Source organism: Oncorhynchus clarkii, chromosome 28 (assembly GCF_045791955.1).
Source record: "Oncorhynchus clarkii lewisi isolate Uvic-CL-2024 chromosome 28, UVic_Ocla_1.0, whole genome shotgun sequence".
Lineage (NCBI taxonomy): Eukaryota > Metazoa > Chordata > Actinopteri > Salmoniformes > Salmonidae > Oncorhynchus > Oncorhynchus clarkii.
In genome coordinates, this window is record NC_092174.1 from 34,066,810 (window position 1) to 34,080,306 (window position 13,497).

At 40.1% G+C, this 13,497-nt stretch overlaps 1 pseudogene; it reads left to right on the plus strand.

Moving 5' to 3' along the window:
• The window catches only part of LOC139387283 (carbonic anhydrase 4-like), a 17,724-nt pseudogene extending 13,998 nt beyond the window's left edge, over positions 1 to 3,726 (plus strand).
• Positions 3,727 to 13,497: the final 9,771 nt, after the last annotated feature.

Consider the following 13,497-nt stretch of genomic DNA (forward strand, 5'->3'; position numbering starts at 1 on the left):
TATCATTCATAAGGGAGCGGTGGTTTCCCTAATCAGCCCTGACCCTAATGTCCGACTATCTAAGGCGTGCACAGGGAAGGGCATATCAACAGGAACAGTAGGGATCCCTAAACTATGTGCAAATGAACAATCAATAAAGTTCCCAGCTGCGCCTGAATCTACTAGCGCCTTATACTGGGAATGCAGGGAAAACTCAGGAAATTATATGAACACAAGCATGTGAGCAACAGGGAGCTCTGGTTGAGTCGGGTGCCTACTCACCTGGGATGATCCAACAGTGCCCTGCCTGCTACCTCGACTCCCTGCAGAACCTCCCCAGCAACGACTAGCAGTGTGTACTCTGCGACCACAGGTGGTGCAGGGAATGCCTCCCCCTCCGGTCCCCCTCAGAGCAACACCTCCTAGCTCCATAGGTGTCGGATCGGAGGTGCTGGGGGATGGAACTGACAGACCCCGATCCGGACGTCCGCGGGAGGCCAACAGGTTATCCAGCCGGATGGATAGGTCCACCAGCTAGTCAAATGTAAGGGTGGTGTCTCTGCAGGCTAGCTCCTGATGAACGTCCTTGCGTAGACTACACCTGTAGTGGTCGATCAGGGCCCGCTCATACCATCCCGTGCCGGCGGCCAGAGTTCGAAGTCCAGTGCAAAGTCTTATGTGCTCTTCATCCTCTGTCTAAGATGAAACAAGCGTTCCCCCGCCGCTCTTCCTTCAGGTGGATGATCGAAAACCGCCCGGAAGCGGCGGGTGAAATCCTCATAGTTGTCCAACGTCGCTCCTTCCCTTCCCCAGATGGCGTTGGCCCAATTTAAGCGCTTTCCCAGATACACAGGAGATGAGGGCGTTCACACCCTCGCGTCCCAAAGGAGCCGGGTGGATGGTTGCCAGGTAGAGCTCCAGCTGGACTAGGAACCTCTGGCACCCGGCAGCCATCTCATCATATTCCCTCGGGAGCTCGAGCCGAATCCCACTGGGTTCAGGTGAAGGAGGGGTGGACAGCGGTGTGGCTTGTTGTGGGAGCTGGGGTGATGATGATGGGGTTGCTGGAAAAACCCCTCTCTCCCATCGCTCCATGGTTTGCAGCACGCGATCCATGGCATGGCCGAGACTTAGTCGCATGCTGCTGGACGCTCTCCTCCACAGGTATAGGAGGGCTGTGTGCACCTGCTGACTCCATTAGGTCGGGTGCGTGTTTCTGTCAAATGTCTAGGTGATGCTGGTAAGGCGGAGTCAGGCTCAGGACACAGAGATGAGTAATACCGGAACTTTACTTAAAAACAATATTCCATGAAGGAGACAAAATAATCCAGTTCACAAAACGAGACAACTTGACAATAACAAACACGCACAAAATCAAGGGGGAAACCAGAGGGTTAAAGAGTGGAACAATGATTATGGAATGGAAACCAGGTGTGTACAATGAAGACAAAACAAATGGAAAATGAAACGCGGATCGGTGGAGACTAGAAAACCAGTGACGTCGACCGCCAAACGCCACCCGAACAAGGGGAAGGACCAACTTCGGCTGAAGTAGTGACAGGGTCAAACGTTTCAGGTAGCCTTCCACAAGCTTTCCACAATATGTTGGGTGACTTTTGGCCCATTCCTCCCGACAGAGCTGGTGTAACTGATTCAGGTTTGTAGGCCTCCTTGCTCGCACACACTGTTTCAGTTCTGCCCCAAAACGTTCTATGGTATTGAGGTCAGGGCTTTGTGATGGCCTCTCCAATACCTTGACTTTGTTGTCCTTAAGCCATTTCACCACAACTTTGGAAGTATGCTTGGGGTCATTGTCCATTTGGAAGACCCATTTGCTTCAATATATATCAACATAATTTTCCTTCCGCATGATGCCATTTATTTTGTGAAGTGCATCAGCCCCTCCTGGAGCAAAGCACCCCCACAACATGCTGCTGCCACCCCAGTGCTTCATGGCTGGGATGGTGTTCTTTAGCTTGCAAGCATCCCCCTTTTTCCTCCAAACATAACGAAGGTCATCATGGCCAAACAGTTCTATTTTTGTTCCATCAGACCAGAGGACATTTCTCCAAAAAGTACGATCTTTGTCCCCATGTGCAGTTGCAAACCGTAGTCTGGCTTTTTTATGGCGGTTTTGGAGCAGTGGCTTCTTCCTTGCTGAGCGGCCTTTCAGTTTATATCGATATAGGACTCGTTTTACTGTGGATATAGATACTTTTGTACCAGTTTCCTCCGGCATCTTCACAAGCTTCTTTGCTGTTGTTCTGGGATTGACTTGCACTTTTCGCACCAAAGTACGTTCATCTTTAGGAGACAGAAGGCGTCTCCTTCCTGAGCGGTGTGACGGCTGCGTGGTCCCATGGTGTTTACACTTGCGTACTATTGTTTGTACAGATGAACATGGTACATTCAGGCGTTGCTCCAAGGATGAACCAGAATTGTGGAGGTCTACACTTTTTTAGGTTTTGGGTGTTTTCTACCATGAGGTTAAGCAGAGACACTGAGTTTGAAGGTAGGTCTTAAAATACATCCATAGGTACGCCTCCAATTGACTCAAATTATGTCAATCAGCCTATCAGAAGCTTCTAAAGCCATGACATAATCTTCTGGAATTTTCCAAGCTGTTTAATTTTTATTTTACTAGGCAAGTCAGTAAAGAACAAATTCTTATGTTCAAAGACAGCCTAGGAACAGTGGGTTAACTACATTGTTCAGGAGCAGAATGACAGATTTGTATCTGGTCAGTTCGGGATTCAAACTTGCAACCTTTCAGTTACTAGTCCAATGCGCTAACCACTAGGCTCCCCTGCAGCCCCAAAGGCACAATCAACTTAGTCTTTGTAAATTTCTGTCCCACTGGAATTGTGATGCTTTGAATTATAAGTTAAATAATCTGTCTGTAAATAATTGTTGGAAAAATTACTTGTGTCATGCACAAAGTAGACGTCCTCACCGACTTGCCAAAACTATAGTTTGTTAACAAGAAATGTGTGGAGTGGTTGAACAACGAGTTTTAATGACTCCAACCTAAGTGTATGTAAACTGCCGACTTCAACTGTACATATCCTGTATCTTAATTTTGAGCCAGTTTCAAACAGCAGGTTAATAATCCTGCAGCAACAGGAAATATGAATTATGTGGATTATAATTTTTGGACATTTTTTTACAGGGGTTGCTACATTTTTCATTATGGAATGTCAAGTCTGAAATGAAAATCACAAACTTTAGAAAAGCTTTTTAAACCTTGAATACAGTAGAAGCAACAACAGGATGATCAAATTAAGATATCACAATCTGTACATATATTTCAGTAATTTGTCATTTTTATTTCACTTTTGACCAGAATGCAGTGCCTCAAAGTTGTTTTTGTGATATATTGATATATTTACTTGGAGAGCAGTTATCTCAAAGTTTAGTTGATTTCACATTACTTGGCAGCTCAACTAAAAGTAGATGTTGAGCTGACGTTTGTGCCCAGTGGGTAAAGCCATTGGGCCAGCCTGATGTGACACTTATGTCTATGATCCCAGTAATTCATTAACCTTCTCTACACAGATTGATCTCTTCAGCACAACAGTGCACATTGACCACAACTCCACCTCTGACTTGATGACCAACGTCTTCAGGAACATCCAGCCTGACAACGACTGGGTGGTGACGACCCAGGGCCATCCAGCGTCGGGAGCCTCCACAATGCGCTCCTCTCTGGGCCTAATGGCCCTGGCCTGGATGCTGCTGAGGGTTTAGTGACGGCTAGTAACGCCTCACCTGAAGTGCACTACCATACATACATCGATTACCAACAGGGTTCACTTTGATCCAAGGAGAAACTATTTGTTAAAGCAACAATTATAGCAAAATATCAACTTATTTATTATCCAAACATCATTAGACATGTAATTAATCTGAAAAAGAAAAATAACCGAAACAGACTTATTTTAACAAAATTACAGTACATTTGAATGTACCGTATAATGAAAAAATATGTAATGTGCATTTCTTTTCCAAAATTCAACCCACAATACTAAGAAGCTAATTGACCATAATTTGATTAAAGTATCATGTAGTTTTCTGAACTTTGAAGTAAATCATAATGCTGTCATATTTATGTAGTTAAAGCGACTGCCATTTAAAGAGACAGTACATCAGTTCACTTCGAAAGGTGATCCTGAGAGCCGACTTTTTGGACGACTTTATTGGAAGATTTTTATATGCATTGGAAGACTTTTATATGCACAAAATAAGGTCATTTTGGTTTTGTACACAGTCTTATGATACGTGGTATAGAAAAGTATAATCTTAGGTGAGTACGTGGATAGCTATATCTAGGCAGATGATCTGTCTTACTGGTCAAAATAATTGATACAGGTCCCCCTCCGCCCTCTGGTGGTATGAATAACTTGTAATTAAAGTATGTCTACAGAAAAACCTTGATACAAAAATTATTCCTATTTATCAAATTACAATAGGCGGAATTGTGTGTTTTGGGCTGGGGTCAAAACAGTTACTGAGGATTAAAGGGATGTTGACATGGTGTCTGCCTTAGAATGACAAGACAATTGATGAACATTGACAAACGGCCATTCCTTTAGTCAATGCAGTTTTACCAGTTGTCGTGAAAGGTCATTGTATGTCAACAGCAGTATAGAAGACTTAGGGCGGTGGTAGACTTAGGTGGTTTACCTGAATGCATGTCTCAGTGTGCCTACATTACTTTTCCACATGTACACTATTGCCTCAATGAATTCTGTATATTTAGTAATGCTGAATTTGCAACCAGGTGGGAGGTGGGAATTTACCAGTTGTGAAGTAGTAAATACCATTTAGATGAATTCATGTCCTTTGAACTCGTTGAGAAATCCCGATTGGCTAATGGCCAACAAGCTGCGTCAACCAACATTTAAATGTCCAGCTATCATGTTTGTAAACAAATTATAGAGTAAAAAAAGAAACATTAATAGATAGCTTTTTGTTGTTATATTTTACATGACTCCTTCATGCTTTGTTGAATATTAACTTTCTTGTTTACCCAACGGTGGGACAGACTGTTTGTTCCCACACTCGGGACTCTGACTCTCTATTGACTACACAGACTTTTGGCCTCCCATCCCATTCTAACCACCTCTCGCCGGCTTTGTATTTATGTTACCTGATGAAATTGCTGTACAGTATGATCTTGTTGCCATCTAATGCACATTCAAATGTCATAAATCAACACTGCAGAGCTTTCCCTGTCATCTTCCTTGCCTTGATTGTATGACTGTTGATGATATCTGGAAATGTGCATATACACCATGGCCCATCTACTGTTGCTAGCCCCAATTCTGACTTGTGCTCTGAAATCTGCTTCACTGATTTCTTCTCCCGTAAAAGCCTGGGTTTTCTGCACGTTAACCTTAGAAGCTTATTACCTAAAATTGATAAATTGAAAGTTAGTTACTTTAAGGAGCAGTTCACTCTCTGTGAGTCTAACCCCAATAAGTTCTGGAAAACGGTTAAAGACCTGAAGAATAAACTCTCACTCACAGCTGCCCATGTCGCTTAAAGTTGATGATGTGGTTGTTACTGACAAGAAGCACATGGCTGAGCTTTTTCATTCACCACTTCATTAAGTCAGGTCTACTATTTGACTCAGCCATGCTTCCTTGCCCGTCCAACAATTTGTCTTCTCCTTCCCCTTCTAATGTGACCAGCCCCGATACTCATCCCTTTTTTTCCCTGCCCCGCTACAAAGTCTCTCCCTGCAGGAGGTCACTGAGTCCGAGGTGCTAAAGGAGCTCCTTAAACTTGACCCTAAAAAACATCTGGGTCAGATGGTTTAGACCCTTTCTTCTTTAAGGTTGCTGCCGCTATATATATCTCTGACCTTTTAAACCTGTCTCTCCTCTCTGGGGAGGTTCCCATTGCTTGAAAGGCAGCCATACCCCTCTCCCCACAGGTTTGATTACTACCTCTGAGGGTTTAGAGCTTGAGGTAGTCACCTCATACAAGTACTTGGGAGTATGGCTTGACGGTACACTGTCCTTCTCTCAGTACATATCAAATCTGCAGGCTAAAGTTAAAATTAGACTTGGTTTCCTCTATCGTAAACATTCCTTGTTCACCCAGCTGCCAAACTAACCCTGATTCAGATGACCGTCCTACCCATGCTAGATTACGGAGACATACTTTATAGATCGGTAGGTAAGGGTGCTCTTGAGCAGCTAGATGTTCTTTACCATTCGGCCATCAGATTTGCTACCAATGCTCCTTATAGGACACATCACAACACTCTATACCCTTCTGTAAACTGGTCTTTCTGTATAGCCGTCGCAACCCTCACTGGTTGATGCTTATTTATAAAAACCCTCTTAGGCCGTACTCACCCCTATCTGAGATATCTACTGCAGCCCTCATCCTCCCCATACAACACCCATTCTGCCAGTCACATTCTGTTAAAGTTCCCCAAAGCTCACACATCGACTGTCACACAGCGACTGGAACGAGCTGCAACAAACACTCAAACTGGACAGTTTTATCTCAATCTCTTCATTCAAAGACTCAATCATGGACAATAATCATGGACAATATCAATATTGTTGTCGTGTTGTGTTGCTAATTATCATGGGGCGGCAGGTAGCCTAGTGGTTAGATCGTTGGGCTAGTAACAGGAAGGTTGCAAGATCAAATCTTTGAGCTGACAAGGTACAAGGTAGAAATCTGTCGTTCTGCCCCTGAACAAGGCAGTTAGCCCACTGTTCCTAGGCCATCATTGAAAATAAGAATGTGTTCTTATCTGACTTGCCTGGTAAAAAAAAATACACTCTTACTGACAGTTGTGTCTGCTTTGCGATGTATTGTTGTCTCTACCTTCTTGCCCTTTGTGCTGTTGTCTGTGCCCAATGTTTGTACCCTGTTTTGTGCTGCTACAATGTTGTGCTGCCATGTTGTGTTTTTACCATGTTGTTGTCATGTTGTGTTGCTGCCATGCTATGTTGTTGTCTTAGGTCTCACTTTCTGTAGAGTTGTGTTGTTTCTTTTGTTGTGATGTGTGTTTTGCCCTATATTTTTATTTAATATATTAGTATTTTTAATACCAGCACCCGTCCCCGCAGGAGGCCTTTAGCCTTTTGGTAGGCCGTCATTGTAAATAATAATTTGTTCTTAACTGACTTGCCAAGTTAAATAAAGGTTAAATAAATACATAAAAAATAATTTAGCTGCCGAAAATGATGTTATAGAAGTAATTTCCTTAGTAGGTGACATCAGAGGTCAGCAAGTGGTAGAATTTGGATCTCAGGGATGATGACATTTCCGCTAGTTGGAGGGCCATTCAAGTTGGTTTTCCTTAGTTGTATGTGGTAAATTCGCACTTTCCACTTAGTTACGAAAACAGCATTAGTGAGGTACTGTTATCATTTCCTTCAGACTCTCCTCCTTTTTATGTGAATCACTAATTAACCCTGACATTGCAGAGCGCCAAATTCAAATGACATAAATAGTAATAATAATCATTCATGAAAATACAAGTGTTATACATCAGTTAAAAGCTTAACTTCTTCTTAATCCAGCCTCCTTGTCAGATTTCAAAAAGGCTTTACGGCGAAAGCATACCATGCGATTATCTGAGGACAACGCCCCTCATACAAAAGCATTACAAACATTTTCCAAACAAGCAGAGGCATCACGAAAGTCAGCAATAGCGATGAAATAAATCACTTACCTTTGAAGATCTTCCTCTGTTTGCAATCACAAGGGTCCCAGCTACATAACACATGGTTATTTTGTTCAATAAAGTCCCTCTTTATATCCCCAAAAAGTCAGTTTAGTTGGCGCGCTTGACTCAGTAATCCACCGTTTTCCCTCGTTTAAAATGCATACAAATGAATCTCAAAAGTTACCAATAAACTTTGTTCAAACAAGTCAAACAACGTTTCTAATCAATCCTCAGGTACCCTAATATGTAAATAAATGATCAAATTTAAGACAGAGAAATGTATGTTCATTACCGGAGATAAATAATGAAGTGAAAAAAAGTTTAAAAAACAAGCCTGAAACTCTTTCTAAAGACTGTTGACATCTACTGGAAGCCCTAGGAACTGCAATCTGGGAGGTATTCCATTGATTTTCCCATAGACATGCATTTTAAGTGGTGTCACCTCCAAAAAATATTTTTTTCTGGATGGATTCTCCTCGGGTTTTCACCTGCTTTATCAGTTCTGTTATAACCACAGACATTATTTTGTCAGTTTTGGAAACTTTTGAGTGTATTCTACCCAATACTACCAATTATATGCATATCCTAGCTTCTGGGCCTGAGTAACAGACAGTTTACTTTGGGCACCTCATTCATCCAAACTTCCGAATACTGCCTCCTATCCCTAAGAAGTTTTTTAATGGAACTGAGTAAAGATAGGAGATTGACAAAATTATATGTTGAATAACTATCCTTGCATACAGAGGAATTATGAAACAAGTGTTAAACAAGGAGTATAAAGTATATACTGGGGTAGAGGAGTATAAATTACAGAGAATTATAGCTATATTATGCGGTTGAAATAAATCTATGCTATTGGAATAAATAACGGTAATAGACACATAAAGGACAGTACGGTAGTATGGTTTATAGTAGCACCTCCAAGAGGCATTTAGTAATGTGGATAAACAGTAGGAGGAAACAGAGTGTGGACGAGCAATCCATGACTTAACAGACCACTAGTGTAACAGTTTTCCTCCTCTTCTGACGAGGAGTATGATGGATCGGACCAATGCGCAGTGTGGTAAGTGTTTATGTTATTTAATTGGAACAGAAACACTAAACAAAATAACAATGAGAGCAAAACGAAAATGAAACAGTCCTGTAAGGTGCAGCAACACAAAACAGAAAACAACTACCCACAACCCATAGTAGGAAAACAGGCTGCCTAAGTATGGTTCTCAATCAGAGACAACGATAAACAGCTGCCTCTGATTGGGAACCATACCAGGCCAAACACAGAAATACAAAAACATAGAACAACACATAGAATGCCCACCCCAACTCACGCCCTGACCAAACTAAAATAGAGACATAAAAAAGGAACTAAGGTCAGGACGTGACAACTAGGAAGATATAATCCAGGAATGACAGGGACAAATATTAAAGCAACAGAGGAGGATTGGTTTTAAATAGGTGAATAGCACAATACAAATAACCAAGACAGCATAGCTAGTGCGGATATTAAATGAAGATAAAAGAATAACTAAACAATAAATACAAATTTGAAAGTATGGATATCAGTAGCAATAGGACAAGAAAGAAAGAGAAAAATAAATACTGAGAATTTTTAAAGAAGGAGAAGGATTGTTCAAAAGTATAAAGAAAGCTTATGCTGCAGGTTCAGGAATGTTGAAGAAGGACAATGAAGTCAGACAGGAAGAAGGTGGAATGGTTTACACAACCTCCACCATACACCAGTGGGTGTTTGGAGTTGTGGAAATATAGAGAGAAATAGAGGTGAAAGATGATAAGGAGACTCTCTCTGTGCCCTCTTAGGTAAAAGAAAGGGACCTGGAAAGGACAGGGGAGACTGAGCAAGGTGCAGGAAGGAACCCAGAAAAGTTGAACTGTTATGAAAGATGATGTGGAAATAGGAAGACAAGTGTGAATGGTTTTGGTAACATGGGTTATCAATAATAGTGATATTTGAGGCGCTATACTGGAATAAGACATTAAGTAATCTCTATTATTCAGTAATACATTTGCAGACATTATAGTATAGGTTCTAATACAAGGTATTAAGTGCTGTGACTAATTAATTATTGTCTGGGAAGTGGATAGCCCTACCTTGGAAAATAGTTAATAGAAGGATTGGATTATAGAAGGGGGGGTAAAATAATTAGCAAAGAGATTACTAAGCCTAAAATGAACTCTAAAATGTTTTAGTTAGTTTATGAACATTGTGATGGTTGGCAAAACAATCAGAGACAACCACAGGGCCCTGTGAACCCATGGGCGGGGCCTAATCAGGGATACTAGGGATGCCCAGAGAATCCTACAGGCGAGGGTCAGTTTTCAATGATATCCACGAGAGCTGATCAAGAACTTATGCTGCAAGTTCAAATAGAGAACAGAGGCACACCCACAATGATAGATTCTGGAGCCATCCACACATATGTAAATCCAAATTATGCCTCTCATCTCCCCATGTCTGACAAATATACCAAAACTATAGGATGCTCGGGACAAACGCAGCTAATTCCAGTGACAGCCCAGTTCGTTTAACAGCTGATGGTAGATCAGCATTACTCCCTATTCTAGTGTCAGAACAAACTCTGATTAATTTAAGTGAAGAGATGTAGACTAGTGAAGGTAACAAAAGACAGTCATTTGGAAAATAAGAATTTTGAATTTGAATTGATTAAGAATTGGCTGATGTATTTTCAACATTAGGCACATTACAGGTTAATCTTAAAATAATAGATGTTTAATGAGTGTGAAGCAGTGGTTAGTGATAAAAATATAGTATTTGAAAAGGAGGGTTGATGTAAATGTGATGAGTGTTGACAGTATGTGAATGGTAATATGTTATTAGTACCTTTTTATAGCACTCTAACAATATTTTAGTAATTTGATATGCTGATGTTTCAATACAAGGTTAAAGGATGAGTAGAGGGATTGAACCATGAGATTGTAAAAAAGATTAGCTGCGGTTGAAAGCAAGCAGGTAGTGGGATATTTGAAGTAGAGGTATGAGAAACATTATTTGACAGATTTTGATTATTGTTGCTTGGTTTTATAGTTATTCAACTCCAGTGAATTTGAGCAGGAAGCTAATGTATTAAAAAATTATAATCTGTCTCCATTATGTGGAGCAGTGTCCAGTAATGCAAGTAGAATGAAATACGTCTTGACTGCCAAGCTGATAAGACATCACCAACTTTTTGAAGGTTCTACATTTGTTAAACAACAGTTTTGTATTTTACTAAACTTATGCAACAGGTTAAATTTATAGGATTACTGGAAAGGGGCTCTGGGATTGTTTATTTTAAAATTGGGGTCAATTCCACTTAATGGAACACTGTATTATCTGATGGGTCTTGAATAAGAATTCTTGCTTCCAGGAAAAATGCAGGTTCAATACAGTGTGTATGTTAATTAAGGGAGACATAGGTGACCATTTCTAAAACTTTTTATTTGATGCCCAGGATCAAATATCACTGATTTCTTCAGCTGAGAAATTGACTACATTTGCAAATGAAAAAGTATTACATTTAGAATGGTTAACAGGAACAATCGAAGGTGAAACAGATTAAATGTGTTGATTGGAAATTGGTCTATTAACAATACCAGAATATTTGTACATGATTATGACAGTGAGAGACCAATCACATAATATCATATGGGTGTATAGTGACTAAGGGTAGTGCATTCTGAATAAAGCATGGGAAGGCCTGGCCATTTCTGTTTCTTTTTGACATATGGTTTAACACACACATACACCAGCACGCACACACCATTTACTGGTTATGAATATGGGTTAGTGTTGTTGACACTGTGGGATTTATTTTGGATGGGGTCTTTTCAATTCAGTTTTAAATTGGTTATGCAGAAGGATAAAATGTTTTTGAAATGTATTTAAAGGGTTTCGGAAGGTCAGGGAAAGAAGTGAGAGAGGAAATATTATAATGGTGTCGATTTCTTTCCTATTGAGACCTGATCAATCTCATTAGAAATGATCGAAACAGCTGGGATTAAATTATAAAATCTATTCAAATCGTATCACTATTTTGAAATTCTATGATTTTGTCAGGAAATTATAAAGAGTTGTAATCTAAGCTGACTAGTTATTTGAATAAGTACATTTTTTATTTAACATGTAGTTTTTAAGTCACGTGTTCAAAGGGAAAATTAACAGTTCCCTGGGGTCATGGTCTTTGGGTAGACATAAAAATCTACTTTGTTCAGTCTGCATATAGAAGTTCAAATATATGTTAACAAGAGATGACAGTTACTCCAAATGGATTGTGATATATGTATTGTTGATTTAATTTTTGGTTTTTGTTTCGATACAAATTTCACCAGATTGGGATTTATGGAGTTTGGGATTCTAGGAGGGGTTAGGGTGATAACTTCATGATCTGATAACTCTTCTGAGAGGTCGCCAGTAGAATAAAGGAGTTATCATGGAAGGTGACATCAGATTGTGTCTTAATACATGGTAGGAGTAATTTGACCACAAACAGTGTGTGTAAACCTCAAAGCCCTCGCTAACCGGCTGGAGAAAGAGCGACAAGGGTGTGCAATACGACAGTGACTTTTAGCACTTCTGAGTCTACACACTGCCAACAGTTTGGACTAAAGAATGCATTGAGTTACTGATCTTTCATTACCAGGCCACTCATGACAGGAAAACAGGTACAAAGGGGGCTGTAATGAACATAGTTATTACTTGTACTAAAAGTTTTATTTTTTTAAATGTACATTTTAATAGGGATGATGTGTGCTAAATTGAGACATTTGAATTTGAGTTAAAGTAAGCACTAAGGAATGTTATTGTGAATTTGGGCTGGATCATTTATAAATGTTTTAGTTATGAGTTGGCAATAAAGCAAGAGAGAGTTGCTTTTGAACAGGTGAACACTGTTCAAATGTATTAGGCCTAGGGAAGCTCTGGAAACGTTATCTCTAAATTGTTAGAACTTACTGGATGATAGCTTGGGTTAACATAAAGGTTTTTGTTTCTTTTGTTTTATTATTTCATTATAATTTTAATGTTACATTGTATTGATAAATAGAGATGTCTGGGTGATAGAATACAAGTAATTACATGTAAGGTTTATAGTCTGTGTTTTGTAATAACACCCAATGATGGAGATGAAGGAGATGGCATGAAGACCTGCATAACATGGACATAGAACGTAACGGATGGACGTTTCCCCCCAGTTCTAGTTGCATTAAGAGTAGTGGGAAGTTATTAAACAGATACTTATGTTGATTTTTCTCTTTTCTTGTTAAGTCAATGTGTTTTAAGGTTTTGTGGAACATGAGAGTGATCATTGTTCCAGAGGAGGGATTGATGTATATTGACTTAATGATTTTAGAATGTATTAGTATGTTTATAACTGTAGAGGTGCATTAGGAGTAGTGACTAGTGTGTTATGGGTTAGATGGAATGATATGTAGGTTGAATATTCTTCCAATTCAATAATCTCGTTCCCAATTTCTAACAGCCGGCGAACAGTTGATATATTACAGGCAGTAGTTATTCTCGCGGCAGTTGCCGAAGGGATCACAATTGAAAGCGATTATAGGCATGGGCCATGTTAGTAGTAGCAGGGGTCACTTTAGTAGCATTGTTGGGATATCAGTTTATGAAGACTCATGCCACAAAGATTGATAACTGGTAACTGGGAGACTGATGGGAGTACACAGGATGTGGTTATTCAAATGTCACAAATGATGTTGTCAGGAAATGACCCATGTGTTGCAGTGTGTATATCCTCAGGTGAAAACAGAGATAACCAAGGGCATGGGCTGAATTCCGGAGATTGAGGGAA